The sequence below is a fragment of the Mchenga conophoros genome, linkage group LG1 (assembly GCF_057382185.1).
Source record: "Mchenga conophoros isolate Kocher_MC1m ecotype Shallow Benthic linkage group LG1, M_conophoros_male_GT1.1, whole genome shotgun sequence".
NCBI lineage: Eukaryota > Metazoa > Chordata > Actinopteri > Cichliformes > Cichlidae > Mchenga > Mchenga conophoros.
Genome location: NC_140526.1, coordinates 32,448,198 through 32,460,811, shown reverse-complemented (window position 1 = coordinate 32,460,811; position 12,614 = coordinate 32,448,198). Strand labels below are relative to the sequence as shown.

The 12,614-nt window shown below is 37.9% G+C and overlaps 1 protein-coding gene across 2 annotated transcripts in view; it reads left to right on the top strand.

The window, feature by feature from the left end:
- Positions 1-12,614, top strand: part of luzp2 (leucine zipper protein 2) — a 157,890-nt gene that overhangs the window by 48,741 nt on the left and 96,535 nt on the right. The gene's annotated exons all lie outside the window — the stretch shown is intronic.

Here is a 12,614-nt window from a genome sequence, read left to right as displayed (position 1 = left end):
TCATAAACACGTCCCGTCGCTCTGTTTGTTTCCTGGTTCTCATTTATTTATTTTTAACTTTCACTCTGTTACATATTCTCCTGTGAGGTAAAACAATAGCTGATTAAGCTTTCAGTTAACTGAATAGTTGACTAATTACTCAAACATGGTAATATTTTGCGATGTAAAAGTAAATTGGTTTTGTGTTGCTGGTTTGGGTGATTGAGATGTTTAGATATTTCTTCCAGCTATTTTTTTCTTTTGAAAATAATTTAAAATAAAATGTCTTTCAGTCTGCCACTCTTGCCTTCACTAGCTGACATTCAGAGTTTAGCAGTGTATTGAGTACTGTTGTACTCTGTCACTCTTAATATCATCTTATTCATCATCAAGTTATTTGAGAACAGCAATGCCACACCTCTGAACCAGACCAGAGCCATGCTGTATGTGGGACTTGGCTTCAGAGAGCAGGCCCAGGCGTACATCTCTGACTGCCTACCTGTCACCTGTAGTTCTCTTTATCCAGATGGATAAAAGCATACTCCCTCTGGCCACTTCTTGCCTTCTTGCTTCCTTTTCTTTCTGTCTTTACACCTGGTACTTGTCTCTTTCTGTGGGGGAGTCACTAACATGATGTGTTGGCATTGTAAAACTAGAGCAATATTTTTTTTTTGTAGCATTTGAAATAAATATTTGCCTTTTTTGTATTATCTTACATTGAAAATGAATAGCCATCTTTGTTTGTTTGGACTTGTATCGTACGACACATAAATATACAATATTGAGCACGCTGTTGGACAGCATTCAAGCATAAGTAATGACAGTTATTATATTGCCTAGTTTCATTTTCAACATTTTATTTTATTGTAGGCAGAGCAGAATTCGACTCCAAAGCTTTTGTGATCTGAATATAACATTTTTTATTCAAGTGTTGTATAAATCTAAAAAAAGACAACTCTTTTCATGCTTTCAGGGATAACAGTGTTTACTGAGATTCATAAAACTGGCAGGTAACTGATACTAATCTAGATTCCACTTGTCTTTTTTTAAGAGCAACTGACAGTTAGTCTACTGCTGTTTTGCAGAGAGTTTAAGAACCTACAAAAAAAGTGTATCAGGTTATTTAAATCAACTCCTAAGTAGCAGGAAATGCCTAATCCTGGCCATGAGTTAAATAATAAGTTGGTAGGCAAACTAGCAAGGGTGAAACAAGTAATTCCACTGTAGAAAGTTAAATCTGCCATGTTTAATTTCCCTACGTCTTACAAGATACAAATCGAAAGATAAACATCTGAAGTCTTAACCTGGGGGAAAAATGAAAATAAAAAAATCAGAAAAACAATTACTTATGGTCTAATAATAGTCTCTTTTTTCATGACTACACTGCAGTCTTCATTAGTCAGTGGGATTTGCACAGTAATGTTGATGGCTCAGCTAATAACAGGTACTTTGGCAGGAACGCATAAGGAAATAAGGAAGACACCTCAGATTTCTGTAACACCAAAAGTTAATCCCCCCCGCCACTCAAAAAAAAAAAAAAAAGACAGTGCTGTTTGCTTTATAACAGTTAAATGGGGAAACATAAAAGCCAATCATGTCAGACTAATTAAAATATAGCTGAGGTTCACAACTGTTTTAACTGTGTAGTCGCAGACTCACCTACTCTTTATTGCAGTAAAGTAAATTGACTTACCGCAGTGTTTCCATAATGTGAATAGCATGATTTAAAGTGTGATTAGAAATGCAGATTGTGTCTACAGTGTGGACTGAATAAATAAAAAAAATGATGTCTTAATGTTTTCTATGATAAGCTAATAATGTGATTAAATAATGATTTGGCTTTGGCTGTCTCTGAGGTTTGGGATTACTTCCCTGTATCACCCAGTGAAACAGCTATGCATCATTTCCTACTGAGGACTTGAGTCAACATATGTACAATATTTGGCTTGTTCTTGTGTGGCTTGGTGTATGCGCAAGTCTGAAAACAGAAGATTAAAAATGACACAAACACACCTACTTAAATAAGATAAGCTTCATACTTGTCGGGGGGTAAAGCCAAGATTACAATTTTGTTAAATTATTAATCAATACTTCTTTTAAAAAACAAACAATTTCTTAAATCCCAGTGACATTGCTCATAGTATTTAACAGCGGATGGTTAAACCTGTACTTTTGATTGAATTCCCACCTTTCTTTAGCGAATGACGAATGATCCCTGCTGAGTTACGGACATGTGCAGACCACAGACCTACTCTAAAGATGGTTGGTCAACAGCAACATGGCAGGGGTATCTACTTGATTAATGCAACACTGGTTATGCTTTCAACCTCTCACACAGAGGTAGAGGTATTCAATCATGATTGACATTTTTATTTTTTCCCCCTGTTGTCTGCTATTACATTAAGAGGCAGACCCAGTGTGCAGCAATTGTGATATTAATACTTTTTTCTACAGGGAAAAGTCATCCAACAAGGCCAAAGGACAGAGTATTATGGTTCCAGTAAAATTCTGCTTTGAGATTTATTTTTAGTAATAAAAGAAAATGTATTCAGTAGCTGCAACTGGAGAATCCAGCAAAGAAAAGGCTGGGCTTGGGTCTATATGCATACCATTTGTCAGTTCCCTTGAGGTTACAAATGGGCAGGACTACGTGGTCTAGACCTCATTGTAGTCTATTAATATAATAAATGAACAGAGTTCCATGTGTGTTGTTTATCATAAACTTTCCAGTGGGCAAAAGAGCCCGAATTCTAGCTGAGCAAACCTTTCTAGACTTCTTAGTATATTTATAACAACTACAGATGCTTTTGCCAATGAATCCCCCAAAAGGTATTTGTCCCTGCATTGATACGTTTTATCTGTATTAGAATCCTGCCAATATGTTGGTCGGCATTACTCATTTTCCGACAGAACATTTGACTTTTGGCGGTGTAGTTGCTTGTCATCAACTACCTTGAATTTTCTTTTCTTTTTTTTTCTGCCTGTCCCAGAATTACTGTCTAAAGGCAAAGAAAGATGCCCAACGGATTTACTTTACCAAATGGACCATCCCAGCCTTGCCGTAATGGTCTATTTGTTTCACCTTTTATTGTTTATTTTATTTTCACTTGCTAAATACGGGACAGACTTGACTGGGGAAAAGAAAGGGAAGAAAGAAAGAGGGAAAGAAAAACAGCGGGGAAGAGGGAAGGAGATAAAGGGCAAAAAACAAAAACCAACAAAATAAGCAGACAAAAAAATACATATATCAATCACCTGGATCACCTGTTGAGAAAGAAAAAAGAGAAAACAAGCAGAAGAAAATAAAGAGCAACATAATAAACAACATCATGATGATCTATGGGAATATAACAGTAAATACTACATATTAAACATTGTGCAGCACACAAGATTGACAGCGTACAGTGTGCTTTGAGGTAGGAGCCAAAAAAGGTGTAGTTTGTGTGTGTGAGCACACATGTGTACACCTACTAGGGGTGGGCGATAGAAACGATATACGATAGAAACGACATAAATTTGGCCAACGATAGAGATTTCGACTATATCGCTCTATCGCAATAGCGCATGTTGATGATGTCATCAAGCTGCGCCTGTTTTGGTCGAAAGCATCGCAGCGGCTAAAACCATTATCATCTGCAAATTATGCCGGGCGACAGTCATAGCAAGGAGATGAAGCACTTTTGAAATATGGGGAAAGCAAAAAACTGCGCTTCCTCCACTTCCGTAACATTGATTCATCAATGTTGAATTCTTTCGCAGCTGTTCTATTCCCATGTTGTTGCAGTATATTAATAACTAACCTCGTATTGTGGATGGATTATCTCAGTTGTTCTCCTGACTGAAGTTTGGCCCATGTATAGCATCCTGCTATGCGATTGCATTTGTCCCTAACCACCAGAATCCCTCACGTTAACTTTTATCGAGTGGAAAAAACGTTCATCCTCCAGCTTCACTGTGCTAATGTTATGCTAACATAGCTGTGTCGCTAGCAATCACGTAGCACAACATTATATACCAGGTAGTCCAACTTCAGTAACCCTACAAACGCCACTGCTGTTTAGTTTTCTGTCTTCATTTATGTTGGAAGTGGTAGCAGAGCTGAACGTTTTAATTAGTTTCAAAAATCTCTCAGTCAGAACATGGTATGAAATGTTTAGGTGTAAACTAGCGAGCTAACTTCCTGTTAACTTCTAACTCCGTTAAATTTAATAAATTCTGTTTTCATGGATGCATGGATGTAAAACTTAATTGTTACACCCAATAAAGCAGCAACGCTGATGATTTAATTAAAGATGAAAGAATTTAGACCGTGTTCGTTTGACTTTGGGACCTGAAGCGGACGGAGTTTTGGACCCAGATTACTCCACGAAGCTCCTCACTATGGCAGCCGTAATACTCTGACAATCCATCAAGCAGTGCAGCTTACCAAAGTTGTACTAAAACATTTTTTAACTGATTTCTGCACGCCAAAATCGGTTTGAGGTCAGTAAGCACAACCAGAATTCATACATAAGGCACACTCTCGATTTTTTAAAGAAAATTAAAGGATTTTAAGTGTGCCTTATAGTGTGGAAAATACGTTATACAGAAGAAAAGAATATATCGTGATATATATCGTTACCGCACATGCTTCAAATTATATCGCGATATGAATTTTAGGCCATATCGCCCAACCCTAACACCTACCTTGAATTTTATTACAAAATCAAAAGAACGTGGCAACAAATTGCTTGTAACTTGTTGAATAAATTTGTCTTAAAGACAAACACAGTGTTTGTGTGTGTATGTTGGATGTGAAAGATGGTCAAACACAAGGTTATACATGTTACTATTGTAATGCATGAGCAAGATCCACCTGGCACACCACATTAGGTAATCTAATAGACTTCATGTCTTATAGTGGAGGTTTCCTTCCCCAGACAGTCTCATAGGGCCCAGTTATTTTGGTTTGTTTCTTATTAGAGCAGGCTGCTACATTGTTGGCATGTCTTGTATTTAATTAATATTAAATTATATGAACACCTGTGCTAGCATTCATTACTCTTCTACTTCTTTCAGCTTGCTCCCTTTAGGGGTCGCCACAGCAGATCATCTGCTTCATCTCACCCTATCCCATGCATCCTCCTCTGTAACACCAACCCTCTGCATGTCCTCCTTCACTAAATCCATTAATCTTCTTTGTGGTCTTCCTCTTTTCCTCCTACCTGGCAGCTCCATATTTAACTAATATAGCCACTATATGTCCTCTGTGCATGCCCAGACCGTCTCAACCTTTCTTTTCTGCTTTTGTTTCAAAACCATCAACCTGAGCTGTCCCTCTGATGTACTCATTTGTAATCCTGTTCATTCTGATTACTTCCAAGAAAATCCTTAGCATCTTGTCCTAGCATTCATTAGCCATCAGGCAGTGAGTGTTGCAAATTATATGAAATGTCGTACCATGGTTTGAATTAGTCACTGTGCAACTGTCTGAAAAAGGTATCGTCTTTGGCACTCTAGCGGTGTAAAAAGAGTTGTTTGAGTTTGAGCCTTTATTTTGTTGCTTTTCTGCTCATTAATTTTTTAGGTTTCACTGTCAGCTGTTAACTAGTCTGTGGACTGAATACTATAAAGTCATGCAAATTACATGCTGAACAACAAAAAGTACTTACTTCAGCAAACACAGATGACATAACCTTTCATCTGGGGAGGCTGTCCATCTGCGTTTACAAGATCTATTTTAAACGACAAAAAACCCACGTTTGCTCTAAAAAAGTCCTCTTCTCAAAGAACCGCCGTGTGCTGGCATGCATTGTAAACCGTCTTTTGGGAAAGCATTTGATGCATCAATAACTTGGATGAATAATATGTCAGTGTGTATGTCGGTAACTGGTATTTGAATGGCATAATGTCTGTGTTACGGTGTGATGCAGAGGCAAAATAACTAAAACTGAATGCACTCAAAAACACAGAGAAGCATTGACTTCAAAATCGGGCTGTCTACTGACCCTCTCATGAAGCTCTTGTGAGTGTGACTAAAATAACCCTGACCAATAACTTCCAATAACATGAAAGGGTTTTTTTGCCATAGTAACAGAGGCAGTTTAAGCCATCTATTTTTACAAGCTGAATGCCAAAACACCCTCACATCCACTATTACCACTGATGGTGGTTTATCTTTATTTATTTTTCTTTTGCTGTGATTTTAAAGAGTCGGGACCTTCCAATCAGCTAAGTGTCCAAAATGGTATTTGTTGGTAAATAATATCAATCTGATTTGAAAGTTAAAAACTGTGCTTAATGGCCATGCCGGTGTTAGCGATCACATTTGCTCTGTTGTACGTGTATCCTGCATTTGTGGTGTAGAGTGGTTCCCATAGTGCATTAATGCTGCAGTGTGGTTTTTGAGCACAAAACGAGTTTGTATTCATCAATACTTCTATGAATACTAATACCACTGACTACTACTATACAACAAAATGATGAGGATTTGTTGCAAAGACCATAGCTTGGCTGCTGTTGAACTCAGTGTGGACTCTGCTGTGTGTGGCAACTCTTATCTCATCAGCCTCATCTGATATGTTGTTACGTCCTTCCCGTGAGCCTTCCTTATGTCCCAAATTTCCCCTCCCCTCCTGATTAGCGTTAACCATAGACCTGCAAAGAAGCACACACTCTTATATACAGTACTCTCAAGACTAGAGCTTGATTATAATGCAGAGATTTAATATGATGTTTGACACTGCATAGTGTTCCTTTTTTGATTTGCAAGTTTTCTGTTTTTATTTTTGCTTTAGGGGATTTTTCACTACTACTGGCTGAACCTGACAATGTAATTTTTAACAGGAATTAATCATGAATGCTGTTTTGTTCTGTCTTTCTATTTGCCACCCTCCGCTGAGGCTCCGTTACAAATTGTAGCACTGGTGAGCTGGCAACATACTGCTCTCCTTCTTTGGAGAGACGTCAATAGGCTTACTGCAAAAATGAAAACAGTTTGTGCAGTTTGAAAAATGTCTTCAAATTTTGAGAAAGTGGAATATCCCCAATACGGTTTTCTAGAGAATTTCTTTATTTTTCATATATCTGCTTATCAGTAAATTGTAATTATCACTGGTGGCTGTCACATCTCAAGCTTGTCAAGCAGAGGGCACAAAGAGTAATTTGCTTCATTGGCTGTCAATTTGTTATGTGAATAACACTTTAAAGACTCAAGCTTGATGGGTACTGGATTACTAAGAGTTGTTTACATGACATTATTCAATTTTATATCAATCAATCAATCAATCTTTATTTATAAAGCACTTTTCATACAAAGATGTAGCACAAAGTGCTTTACATGGTTAAAAGCAGCCCACCCCACCCCGCCCTCCAAATCACTCCCCACACTCTCATTAACATAAACGATCATGGATACATACCCCCCCCCCACGCACGCACAGACACACACGCACACTTAAAGAGTAAAATTATAATTCCAGAAGTGACTCCGTCTTCCTCCCACAGTCCAAAGACATTTAGTTAGTGGGGATAGGTTAATTGAAAACACTAAATTGCCCATAGGTGTGAATGTGGGAGTGAATGTGAGCGCAAATGGTTGTCTTTATCTATGTGTTAGCCCTGCGGCAGACTGGTAACCTGTCCAGGGTGTCCAGCCCTGCCCACGCCTCTCGCCCTGAGACAGCTGGAATAGGCTCCAGCGCCCACCGCAACCCTGAAAAGGAATGGATGGATGGATCTAAAAAAATTGAAAACAAATCTTGCTTTCTGTTTTCCAAACTGAGCTTCAATATTAAATATATTAGCTGGTAAGCTACTGTGTCACTGCTGTGTATTTTAAGCTTTCACATACCATTTCGCATATTTTGTCCCCAATCTAAGAAGGTCGTGATAAATTTCCAACACCGAGTGAAAATGTTTGCACTGTTGCTTTGAGCTTAGAAGGTTAGGGATATGTTGTTGCATCATAACGACAGCAGAGAGTGACTGACAGTCTGAGACAGGAACAGATTTTTTTGTTTTTTGGATAAATAAATGAATCTTGCTTCTGGCCCCCCACCCCCACTCCAGTTGCCCTTGGTTTCCACAAATATGATTTGACTCTTGCATGTCTAGCTGCATGCATGTAAAAGCTGCAAAAGCTCTCGTGCGGGATTTATTTTGGGCGAGTTGCACTGTCTCGGTAATCCAGTGTAGTGATATTGGAAGATATGTCTTTTAACTATGTAGATGTTTCCAGGCTGACAAAATATTACACAACCAAGCCTGTAGGCATATGAGCATAAAATTTTGGCAGCGTGGAGAGAGCGAGTGGGAAACACTTACTGATAACTCTTACAAAATGTCCATCTGTCAATTAAATAGAGGACATTAATTAGGAAGACAAGCTTGATGAATTGAATTAATAAAACACTCCAAACTGTTGTCATGCAACAAACAATAAAAGTGGTTAATTGATGCCTTGCGTGTGGATTTTCAGGGTTCTCTTTCGTGATGGATGTGTGCTGATATAATCAAAACATGCATAAAAGGATATAACGTGATCTATGGAGGAGACTTTTTTGTGAGCTAGCTATAACCTCGGCTGACAGGAACTAAAAGCTTTTATTTTCCTTATGAAATATTTAATTCCTATAGCCTGTTTGAAATTGTTTGCTCAGTTCTTTGCTTTCCATAGTGCCCACAGCAGCTGAGGTATAGTGTATTGTGTGTTACAAATGCAGCCTGATTCATGGCTAACTTAAAAGTAGTCGCGTGTCTATGAAGCAAAAGAGAAATCGATTTCTCTGCACATACTGTAGGAGATTCACCAGGGCTACTTTTATGAAGAGGTGAGAAAAGAAAAGGCCGTCAGTGACACTGGTTACCATAATGAGAGCTTTGTTGGCGTTTAATAGTGAAAAGCTGGTGGGAATAACAAATCTATGCTTAATTACTCAGCAAATCAACAACAACAACAAACCTGCTGGAATTTGTGTGATGTGCTTGTCTTGCCAAAGGGGAATATGCCATTATGTATATTTTAATCCTTCCATTACGGCTTTTTGCATCAGCCAGCCTTTTATTCTTCACACCTATTTCTCAGGATTGATTCATCAGCACACAATGCTTCATTTGCACATCTGCCCACTCCGAAGCCCCTTGAAATGCTATTCAAAATATTTAATCAAAACCCAACCAACAGAAAATTAGGAGAAAAGGGCTGGTGAACTGAAGCTAACACTTTGTGGCTTATCTTTAATCTTAAAGGTCATAAATGAACCAAGGAGCCAAAGCAACAAGAATAAGAGATTCCCTTGACTTTGACACTCACATAAAGAGACATAAGCGCCGAGAGGGAGGGAAGGAGGGAGTGTTGAGCCTAAGCCTGCTCTCCCTGCTCTGCCTTTGTGAGGAAGTGTAGACACTGTGAGAAGCTTACAGCTTGAGCCATGTTGAGAGAAGAATGCAAAATTCAGAGCGACAAAAAAGGCATTTTGACCCCTAACGTAGCATGAGCTTGAGCCATTATCTTTCTTACTTCATCACAGGCATCAGCTTATGATCCCGTTCTTCTCAGTCTCACAGCAGAATCTACCCAAATGTTAATGGTCTTGGCTGCCTAGTAGTTGCAAATGGGAGAGAGAGAGTATTGTCACTGGCTCTGCCACTATCTAAAGCTGGGGCAAGCCTTTGCCCCAGCTTTAAGCAGGGCAAACGACTCCTAGGGGAAAGTAAAACTGCACATGTTGAATAAAAGGCTCACGGCATATTCAAATATCATGCTTGTATTAAGTAAATTCAGTTCAGCAGTACAAAAGGAGATTATACTGACGAGTTTGGTCACATTGAATTTGTAGAGCAGGTTTGTATTAATCTGATATCTGTAGATGAAAACATACAGTAATGACCTTTAAGGAATATAAACCCATACACTGCAGCACAGTAACACAGTCTGGTGTTTCCATGTGGACACTGGGCATGCTGAAACTGTCTAAAATATTCATAAGATTGACTTTACAATTAATACAATTAGTTTTAAAAGGTTTTTTTGTTTTCTTTTTTGCAGATGGCAAAAAATACGATTGAATGCATTGAATGAATTACTCTTTTTTCTCTATTTTGTTTGTTGTAGATTAGAAAATCCAACTGTTTCTGATGTGTCGTGTTTATTATAATTAGTTGTATTGTGACAGTTGCTGATTATGTTCTGTTTTAATCAAATATATACAATTGTTTCTTCTAAACAGCACTTGTCTCCAGTCATATAATATACACAACACCCAAGCTAAACTAAATGGTGTCTCTCGCTCTCTGATTAAAGATTATACAACAAAATTAATTAATGAACCTCATACATCCATCAATATAAACAGTATATCGTTTGTTTTATAGGAAGTCATCAATATTCATTATCATTATTAAGTTTTTTTTTTTTTTTTGGTTTTTGACATGGCAATGAGACAGTGGTAAAAAAAAGACACGTAATTCTCAGATAAGTGACTGTCTCACTGCTATCCTTTTAACGTGACTCATTTCAACAAAGTCTGGCCGCTGATCTATTTTTGGCCCTGTTCAAATTGAAAAATGCAGATGAGGCATCATTAAAGACTTGTCTGTGATGAAATTGTCTCTCGTGCCCAGTGTGTAATTCTTCCTCCATTTGTCCAATTTGAGAGGAAAAATGGCCCTCATCAAGCAAACGTCGAATTTATTGCTATTCACGGTAGAACCACATTGCCTCGGTCTCTGAAGTAAGATGACTGTTTAAATCAGTACTGTGGTGATAAAAGTGCTGCCACAAATTCATTGTTTCTGTATGACGACCACCATACGATCATTGTTTGTTATGTCGTACTTCACAGTTGTTGTTTTTTTTGCTTTTTTTGCCACTATGATGAATGAAACTCTGATTTTTTTTCCTTTTTTCCTCCTCTTGCTGTTTTGTGCCTATCCCTGCTCCATTTGCGCCAGTGGGTTATTTTGATTTTAGTGAAAAAGTGGTCCTGCAGGAAGTCCAATGGGGTAAAGTTGTCCAAAAAAACCAAACTATAAAGAGGAAAATTGCCATAAAACTATAAAGTGGAGAGCAGTTCTATGACTAAACATAAATTACTCAACCATTGAAAATGAACTCTGTTTCACTTTCACTTCCTTTGCACTAAGAGCTTGTCGAAAATGCAGTGTCTCTCGTCATATTCAGTTTTTATGAATGTTCACTGAGCTGAAGCCACACCGGCATCTGCATATGAAAGTCTTACGCAAGTTTTCAAAGCATTCTCCCACATACCTCGCAAATAAAGAGGCATATCAATGTCAAAATAAATGTATATATTGTTTTGTATATAAATGTATATAAAACAACCTCAAGAAACAAAATGCGTTGTGAACCTGAGTAGAAGACATTGTCTGTTGGCTACATCACACAGTTGCTAATGGTGTTCTCATTTTCTTTTCTTAACTTGTCTGCACAATTCAAGTGCGACGGATTAGCTACTGCCAATCCATGCTCAGTTAATTAATGTCATTGAAGAGGATGGATAAGCTCTGAACAAGTCACTGACAGCACAGAGTGTTTGAACAGACTTGCCTTGCTTAACGTTTGTTATTTTTGGCATGTGACAGATTAGGAAAAATATTTTGGAAAATATTTTATATTTAATTACCAACCACAACAGCACGGCTGCTGTTATTTTCAGCTCGTCTGTCTCACATCTTGCTGTGTGCATCTAATCATGGCAAAATGTAGTCGTCGAGTCACCTATTGTTTCTCTGTGCATAAAATTGGTGAAGAAGATAATGTGATACTGTGCAACACTGATGTAGAAATACAAACAAAAAGGCTTGAATACAGTGGTAGAAGGTAGAAAAACTTTAAAGAATACATTAATTGATGAATTCTATTTCATTGAAAAAAAAAGTTTGGTAGCTGTAATTATACCTCCTGTTTGCACTCTTTAAGAAAACGTTAAAAACAGCTAAATTTAGTCAACAAACATTTATTTAAAGCGATCTCAATTGGGAAGTTCAATTGGCTATCGTCTAACGTTATGTCTTTTAGTATGAAATTCTTTCTTTGTGTTTCCCTTGACGATGCAGCCCTGTTGAGCTGCAGCAGGGAATTCCTACTTAAAAGGCATTAACTTTGATAGATATCTGCTTGATTAAACTAATTGGATGGCTCAGCCCTCGTATTAGCCTCAGATCATTTTTTTTTGTACAGAACAAGAACTATGCCTGGCATAGATTTAAAATGTGCGAACCTTTTCTTTAAGCAAGTCCAATATCCTCAAAAAAAAAAGTCTCAACCTTTAACAGTGGAGGTAGAGGCGAGTTGCTTCTGAAGGCAGTGAACTGTTTTGTGTTATTAAGCTGAAGGGAAACTTACAACTACTAATAACAGTTTTGGTTTTATTCAACCCCCTTTAATCCCTTATCATTTTTCCAGCAGCAAATTAACAGCTTCACTTTCAGTAACCATCTCAGTGAACAGTCAGATATTCTAACAGTCATTCTAACAGTGAAAGCCTCAAGAGCTACAGGTGAAATGGCCAGTCTGTAGAAAACTAAAGTAAGCAGTGTTTTAATACAGAGTGTGGGCTTTTCAGACTCGCTGCACTCTAGTTGAAGTGATAAGCACTTAAAGGTCACAGGCAAGTTTTCATCATATCTGTCCA